General features: G+C 48.3%; 1 long non-coding RNA gene across 1 annotated transcript in view; it reads left to right on the top strand.

Moving 5' to 3' along the window:
• Positions 1-64: 64 nt before the first annotated feature.
• Positions 65-8,202, top strand: part of LOC121038439 (uncharacterized) — a 28,198-nt gene continuing 20,060 nt past the window's right edge. Inside the window, exon 1 of the long non-coding RNA XR_005794347.1 lies at positions 65-147. This is a non-coding gene — a long non-coding RNA (uncharacterized LOC121038439). The remainder of the gene's footprint in view (positions 148-8,202) is intronic.

Genomic DNA, 8,202 nt, shown 5'->3' with positions numbered 1-8,202 from the left:
TTATGCCCTTAGCGAAGCTCTCAGGCTGGCACAGTGGAGTTTTTCCAAGCTGAGTGTTCTGGGAACGGGGACCCCTAGAGGAGTGGGAATAGGGGCTGAGGAATGCAAATGAGATGCCAGTCCGGCCCTCTCATAACACGTTTCAAGGTCAGTAGCCCCACTTGAATGAACTGTGGGAGGGGATCATTGGCCAGAAGATGGGAAGCCCCTGCACCAAGCAGAGACCCAGGTATTTGGTTACCTGGGGCCTGGCCCTCCTGCAGCTTGGGATGTGGAGACAGCAGGGCTGAAGAGACAGCCTGCAGCCTAGCTTCCTTCTCTGTATCCCTACTTGGCTGTCCTTGCCTCGGTCTGCCCTGCCCCACCTCCCACCTCCATCCACTGCCCTACAAGTCAAGGAATGTAAGTTTCCTCCCTCACTCTCTCATTGATTAGTCATGGGCACCCCGATCCCCGCGGGAACTGTTACTCACCCTTGGGCCCCCCCTCACTGGCAGTGGTCTCCCCAGAACCGGCTGAATTCCTGTAGGAGGAGCTCACAGTGTTGGACATGGAGGGGAGGTAGTGAGGGTTGTGGGTGGTGGGCAATGTCCTAGAGACAGCCAAAGCAGGAGGCCCTCCGTCTCCCCAACACACGCTTGCGGGGAAGTCCTCCTCCTGGCTCTGGCCACTTTAATGGTCGCGGAGGTTTAGGCAGAAGGGGTAGAACTGGGGTAGGGTCTGTGTGCTGTGACTGTGTGGAGAAGGGCCCAAAGCAACTGGGCATCTAGTCCCTTCACTGGTGCTGGCCAGGACAGAGCCTGGGGCCCGCTCTTTGGATTTGGCTGCGTGCCCAGGCCTGGCCTCTGTCTCCCAGAATTAGACAGGGGCCTTCCCAATAAGGAGCCTCCCAACTCTGGGTCTATTCCCTTGCTGCCCCCACTCCCTCTCCCCTCTAATAGCTCCTCTGCCCTAAAATGGCCACGTTTTTTCCCTCCTTTCCTCCTTCCCTCCCCCATATCCAGTTTTGGGCCCCAGGGGAGGGAAGGGGGCTTGGTAAGCATTAAGGACTGCCCAGGGGCCATATGGACTGGTTTGAAGGAGGGTAATGGGATCTCAGGAAAAGAGGGGAATCAGGCCATGTGACCTAGGTATATATAGGGGTGGGAGTAGAGGCAGGGCTTCCTAGGGTTACTGTCTTTTCCTATAATAATAGCGTATGCTACTGTTATATATACTATATACGATTATACATATTATAATACACGCTATGTACTATACTATGAGAGCTTTTTTTTTTTTTTTTAAATTTTTTTTAAACGTTTATTTATTTTTGGGACAGAGAGAGACAGAGCATGAACGGGGGAGGGGCAGAGAGAGAGGGAGACACGGGATCAGAAACAGACTCCAGGCTCCGAGCCATCAGCCCAGAGCCCGACGCGGGGCTCGAACTCACGGACCGCAAGATCGTGACCTGGCTGAAGTCGGACGCTTAACCGACTGCGCTACCCAGGCGCCCCTATACTATGAGAGCTTTACGCATATTAACTCATTTACTTGGCACTGTCATTGTATGAGGGAGCTACTGTTGAACCTGTTAAGATGAGGGAACTAAGGCACAGAGAGTTTAAGTAACTAGTCCAGGGTAAGTGGAAGAGCTGAGATTCAAACCCAAGCGATCTGGCTTCACTTTAGGAGAAACTGACCCACTGGCTTTGTGGAATACTTGGGCCTCACTGGCCGAGGCATAAGGAATGCCCAAGTGACTTATAGGGTGATGCTCACAGAAGCTGCCAGTTAAATGTGACCCATTAAGGACCCTTGGGTATTAGCATGGGTACAGACTAAACACTCCCAGAGAGTCATTGGTCCGTTAAAAAAAAACAAAAACAAAACCCAACAAGCGTATTGTTGAGTGACACGCAAGTGATATGCAGGTTAGGACAGAAGCCAAATAAATGTGACTGGAGGGCTGGGGTGGGGGTGGAGGGTTGTGGGGATGCTAGGAGGGGCCCCAAATAAGATCTAGGGCTAAGAGGGAAGAATGAAGAAGAAACCACAGGTGTGTGTGGAGGGACTTCCTTGAGCCCTTTTCTGGCCTTTGCTTTGTTCTAGGCATTAAAAAATAATGGGGCGCCTGGGTGGCGCAGTCGGTTAAGCGTCCGACTTCAGCCAGGTCACGATCTCGTGGTCCGTGAGCTCGAGCCCCGCGTCAGGCTCTGGGCTGATGGCTCAGAGCCTGGAGCCTGTTTCCGATTCTGTGTCTCCCTCTCTCTCTGCCCCTCCCCCGTTCATGCTCTGTCTCTCTCTGTCCCAAAAATAAATAAAAAACGTTGAAAAAAAATTTAAAAAAATAGTGACTTATTCTCCCTACTGAGGTGGAGAAAGGAAGAGGAGAATGAGAATTCTTCTAGCTCTGACAGCAGGTAGGGACCCTCTGGGATGGATCCAGGTATTTGACCTGGAAGTTCCTGCTTGAGCAAGACTCTGCTCTTCTCTGGTTCTCAGTTTTTTCTTTCTTAAACCAAGGAATTGAACTAGATGGTCCCTGAAGTTCCATCTCCAACACATTCAGATGCCTATATAAGAACCCAGTGGGGGAGGGGCGCCTGGGTGGCTCAGTCGGTTAAGCGTCTGACTTCAGCTCAGGTCCTGATCTCACGGTCGGTCCATGAGTTCGAGTCCCGCGTCGGGCTCTGGGCTGTCAGTTCAGAGCCTGGAGCCTGCTTCGGATTCTATGTCTCCTTCTCTCTCTGTCCCCTCTCTCTCTGCCCCTCCTCCACTCACACTCTGTCTCTCTATCAAAAAATGAATAAACGTTAAAAAAAAAAATAAAAAAAAAAGAACTCAGTGGGGGAAAACCAGCGTGGGGGTTGGAGTCCTTGTGTGTGTGTGTGTGTGTGTGTGTGTGTGTGTGTGTGTGTGTGGTGGAGGGGGGGGGCAGGACTAAACAAATACTTGGTAACTAGGATGAGCTCAGGGCTCTGAGGGAGAGACTCTGCAGGGGGTGACGGGAAGGAAACCAGGCCAGGCCAGGCCAGACCCCAGAAAAGTGAATGGAGGATGGACTCCTTCATTCATTCTTTCATTCATTTAACCATGTATCTTCAGAAATTAAAACCTAGGAATCTGAGCTTCCCATCCAAGGAGGCTCTAATGCGGCTAGGAGCTTTAGATGTCTAGGAAGGGCAAACTTTCAGGTTCCTCCCCAATTTTTGAGGTATTATGGGAAAAATTAGCTAAGTACCAGGTACAGATCTGAGCATTATGCGTATATTACCTCATTTAACCTCAAAACAATCTGATGAGGCAGCTGTTTCTATCTTTCAAATAATCTCCCTATTTAATCTTGCCAACCACCCTCTAAAGTTAACAAAGCCATCTGACTGATGAGGAATCTGAAAAAGCAGGAAAAGGCAAAATTAGATTTCTTTTTTTTAAAAACATTATTTATTTTTAAATATTTATTTATTTAGAGAGAGAGTACAGATGAGCAGGGGAGGGGCAGAGAGTGAGCGAGAGGGAATTCCAAGCAGGTTCCACGCTGTCAGCACAGAGCCCCACGTGGGGCTTGATCCCACGAACTGTGAGATGAAATCAAGAGTCGGACACTCAACTGACTGAGCCACCCAGGCGCCCCCCAAATTAGATTGCTATTAGACGTTTCTAAGTGGTAAAGGTGGGAGACCCTGGAAGGAGTTGTGGGGATTCTCACTTCCTGTGAAGATCTTTTCTGCTCTGGGTTTCAGGATTGACTTAGCTGAAGGACAGAGGGGTGTAATTTGGAGCCCTTGACAGACAGGGAATGAATATGCACATTAAGGTGCCTGACAAGTTACCAGTTATGGCACCTTGATACCTTTGCCTTTCGAGATAGAAGGTATCATCATAGAGTTGGGAATTACTTTAAATTGGCCACAGGAGCCTGGGAGGCCAGAGGCTGAATTCTGAGTGTTGAACTAGCTGGCCTTTGTTTCACCAACTAACTACTGGCTCAACAGCAGGATAGAAGGGAATTAGATATACAGAGGGACTTCCCTATTGTTTGGGTTTATAGGGGAATCTTGCCTCCTGTGGGCGATTGTAAAGTTAATAGATTGTTCCATCACCGGTCAGCAGGAGGTGGGGGTGTGAGTGGTAGCCGGCGGTGGAAGGGGGGGATGGTAGTGGAGGTGGAGGCTCCCCCAGATGACCTCTGACCCGTTCGAAGAGCCTGAGATTTCTGAGGGGGAGGAGGAGGAGGAAATTTACCAAAAGGGCACTTTGAGGGGAGGAGGGTCCACGTGTTGGGCTCCAGCCTGGGGTGAAGTCAGAGACATAAATCACACCTCCCAACTGCCCGTTTCCGCTTTGAGCTCGGTTCCCAGCCAAAAGCCGGGCTATCCTGCCAGAGGAGTGAGTGTGGAGACGGGGGAGGGACCAAGGAGCTGGAAGCCAGTGGTTGGGAATGGGAATCAGCTGGGAATGAGCATCTGGTCTCATCAGAGTCATGAAATGGGCTCAGGGTGAGGGCTGGTAGGGCCGGGAGCCTGGAGATCTTCACAAAACTGCGCTCTGGTAGATCTCGCTCTCATTCTACTTGGGACACGCCCACCGCCCCACCCAGTCTGCTGAATTCTCCTTTCCCACAAACCGCACCAATGTGACATGCCTCGAGGCTCAGACCCCTACAGAGACACACCCCCACTCTTTTCCCGTCCCGCTGTTGCTCACTTTTGCCAGAAAGCCCCGATCTTCCTCTGATGACCGATGACCCGCCCTGAGAAAGGAGGGCAGCCTGAGGGAGATAAGTGTATCCTGGATCTTCATTACAGGTCTAGAACCATCCTCCTCTAGTGATCCAAAAGCCTGAGCTATGTCATTTTTTCCTCACAGGGGACGGGTCTGGCGGCTTTTCCCTCTCACTTTAGGAGAACCCTGGGGTTGGCTCTCCTCTTGGTGTGCAATGCCTCCTCGCCAGGAGGTAGAGCGGGAGGCCTGACACTCAGTGCGCCTGTTGGGTGAGGTAGATGTTTGAGGGCAGGAAGTTGAGCAAGCAACTGAGACAATGGCGTTTTTTCCGCTGGCCGGGGTCCAGGTTGCCGGGTCCTGTCTGACCCTAGCAGCGCCTCCTACTTCTTCCTTTGGTCAGCTTCCCACTCAGGGCTCATTTGTGGGGAGAGATAGGAGAGGCAGTGTTCCAGTGGAGGGAAGCCCTCTTCCCCCTTTTCCAGGTGACCGTTCTGGATTGACCAGAGATTTGGGGGGCACAAGTAACCTGGTCCAGCCTGGGACCGTGCCATCCGCGCCTGGTGTTCTCTTCCATGTAAAGGAGTTTGCCGTGACCTCTCTATGGTATAGCTAGAAGTACATCTAAGGGGAGCAATTATGCTTCATTTTGGGCTATGTTTGCCCCATTCTTTTCTCTAAATTATCTGTTTGCATCCCCATTAGACTGGAAGCTTTACTGGAACAAGGACTGTGTGTCTGTCCATTGATTTGGCCCTCAGACTAGCATTAGGAAAATAATATATATATATATTTAATTTTTTATTGTTTATTTATTTTTGAGAGAGTGAGAGAGAGTATGAGCATGAGAGAGGGAGACACCAAATCCGAAACAGGCTCCAGGCTCCAAGCTGTCAGCACAGAGTCCAATGCAAGGCTCAAACCCACGAACCGTGAGATCATGACCTGAGCTGAAGTCGGATGCTTAACTGACTGCACCGCCCAGGCGCCCCAATATATATTTCTTGATATGCAAAGTGATAACATGATGATACAGGAGGAGGAGAGGGAGATCTTGGGAATGCTGGAATATATGTTTTCCTAGAAAAGGGGAGGGAGTTGGGTCACAGCTACCAGGGCCACTTAAATGGGGATAAATTGATATTGAAGCCTCCTTCCACCCATACCTGTTTGGATCAGAAAAAGCCTCTTCCCGATACAACCTCTAAGTCAGTCCCTTGAGGCTCAATGATTCGGTATTGTTTTACTAATGTGCTGAATTTATCTTTAGTTTTTTCCTGTGATTCCAACATCTGGAAGGCACTCATCAAGGTCTGCACAAACTTCCCCAACTCCTTCTAACTCTCAGTCACGCTCCTCTCTTCTGAATTCTTGTGCTCATAGTCTGGACTACACAGTTTAGCATTTAATTATACAGGGTATTTATAAAGTCCTTGTGAATACATTTAGAAAGTGAGTACGTTTGGATGTATATATGATAGAAGCAACGGTAAATATTTTATGAAAGCATATTCCATATAATTTTTAATGCTAACGTTTGCTTTTTGTTAATATGCTTTTAATCTGTACAGAAAAGGCATATGTTATACTGGAAAGATAACCTGGGTTCGAATGCTGCCTCCCTCACAACAAGTTACTTGACGTTCCTGGGTCTCAGTACCTTCATCTGTAAAGCAGAAGTCACACCTTCCTTGACTTGTTGGGAGAATTAAAGGAGCATGGTGCATGTACCATCACCTGCTGCAGTGCGTGACTGCAAATATTAAAACCTCATCCAATCTGGCTGATGAATCTGAAATCTATTCAAAGTCTGATATGCTCTTTGAATGAAAGGGGATGTATTTTATTGGTCAGTTCTCAGCACAGACATTACTTCCTCCTTAATTCTCTCCCAGTTCCCTAGACTTCTAGTCATTACACTGTATCTTCTTGTTTGTCTTGCCCATTGTGAGAAATAAGCCCACTGACCCAATCAAAGGAGGGACGCGGAGACTTGGAGCACAGTGAAGCCAGGCTTTCGTCAACGTTCCTGCAAAAGCAGGTGTCTGATGGACAGGCATGCTCGGCCAGTCACAGCAGGCAATTTATCTCCTAGTATGCAAGTCCCGCCCCTGGTTCCTCATTGGCTGAGTACTACAGAAGTTACAACCTTACCCGGGTGTCGCCTATGCCCATATACGGCGTGGTAGTAAGGTAAAAAATAGTCTGATGAGGGGACCCTGGGTGGCTCAGTCGGTTAAGCATCTGACTTCAGCTCTGGTCATGATCTCGTGGATTGTGAGTTCAAGCCCCGCGTCGGGCTCTGTGCTGACAGCTCAGGGCCTGGAGCCTGCTTCAGATTCTCTGTCTCTCCATCTCTCCATCTCTCCATCTCTCGGCCCTTCCCCCTGCTCGTGCTCTTTGTCTCTATCTCTCAATAACAGATAAACGTTAAAAACAAACAAAGAAAGTAGTCTGATGGGAGCAAATGTACATTTCCTGAGGTGACACAGTCTTTCAGTCCTTCCTCCCTCTGGTCTTTGACACATGCTCATTGCAAAGCCCACGAAAATAAGCCTCTGAAACGGAGAGGGTAAGAACCAGGAAGTGAAGTGTTGAAGGGATTGGGACTCCATTATGGGGGGGGGGAGTTCATATATATTTCTAACAGGTTGTAAACCTTCTGTTAACTAGACAGCACAGCTTTTATTTGGTATTTCTGAAAATGAATCAATCCTGTCTTTTCTCACACCCACTAAACTCAGTTCTGTGAGGTAAGGGTCTTGTTTACTTCAGTTTTTCCATTGTCTAGCACATTGCCCAGTTCAGTAAATATTATTTGAATAAATTAAACCTTTTTGCAAAAGCAATGGTGGGGTGCCTGGCTGGTTCAGTCAGTAGAGCATGTGACGCTTGATCTCAGGGGTATGAGTTTGAGTCCCATGTTGGGGGTAGAGTTTCCTTAAACAACAACAACAACAACAACAATGGTAGGGGTGCCTGGGTGGCTCAGTCGGTTAAGTATCTGACTTCAGCCCAGGTCATGATCTTGCAGTTAGTGAGTTCAAGCCCCACATCAGGCTCTGTGCTGACAGCTCAGAGCCTGGAGCCTGCTTTGGATTCTGTGTCTCCCTCTCTCTCTGCCCCTCCCCTGCTTGCACTCTGTCTCTCTCTCAGGAAATGAATAAACATAAAAAGAAATTTTAAAAAGCAAAGGTAAACATAACAGTGATATTACAAAATTAATTTCTGAACTGTACCTACCCATCTCCTTCTGGTTTATTCCTTTATTTGAACCATTCTGTGGGTCTCTTTGTTACGGCAGCATGGCCTATGTTTTTTGAAAAAAGATTAAGAGCACCATGAAATCATGAAATCTCAGCCTACTTTGAAGAATATTTTTAAGGAGTTCAAAAATCAAATTGAACCAGTTTCAATGAAAATAGAATCTGCTGAGGTCTAATTTTATTTTTCTTTTCTTTTCTTTTCTTTTCTTTTCTTTTCTTTTCTTTTCTT

The sequence above is a fragment of the Herpailurus yagouaroundi genome, unplaced genomic scaffold, assembly GCF_014898765.1.
Source record: "Herpailurus yagouaroundi ecotype Mexico unplaced genomic scaffold, PumYag 166, whole genome shotgun sequence".
Lineage (NCBI taxonomy): Eukaryota > Metazoa > Chordata > Mammalia > Carnivora > Felidae > Herpailurus > Herpailurus yagouaroundi.
This window is presented reverse-complemented; position numbering and strand designations above follow the sequence as displayed.